Genomic DNA, 530 nt, shown 5'->3' with positions numbered 1-530 from the left:
TTATTAGCCTGCAAATTTATTGTCATGATGAAAAGTAATGCATGATTAAGAGACTCAACATTCATAAATAACCATCATTTCATAATGTTAAGTTTCATTTCCCAAGTAGAATAAAGTTTACATACAGACACGTAATATAGCAGCCCATGTCATGACATTCATTTACTGTTTCTATATGTGAATATTTAACCTAGTATGATTTTTTATGATAGGTGCTTTTATGGTAGTTGATTCCTTACATTCAGTTAAAAGCAACTACTGTAAGGAGAAGTTTCACAAAAAGCTATGAATGAGATTGAATAATTTCCAATTCATTTCGAGAAATACGTCATTCAGTTGAAAGGTTTCTCGACGTCAAACGCGTATCTTTCCTGAAATTCCTCTTCCTCTCCTTCCATGTAGCTGTACGGAGTAAAGCGAGCCATCTCTCACGCACTCTCCTTCCTCCTTTGCAATTCTGCTACAGTGACCACCAGTGTCCAGCGAGCCAGAAATGCTGCAGAGACGCCTGTTCCCAAAGGAAAGGCGTC

This window comes from Penaeus monodon, chromosome 34, assembly GCF_015228065.2.
Source record: "Penaeus monodon isolate SGIC_2016 chromosome 34, NSTDA_Pmon_1, whole genome shotgun sequence".
Classification (NCBI taxonomy): Eukaryota; Metazoa; Arthropoda; class Malacostraca; order Decapoda; family Penaeidae; genus Penaeus; species Penaeus monodon.
The sequence above is the reverse complement of the archived record's forward strand: the minus strand, read 5'-3'. Positions refer to the sequence as shown.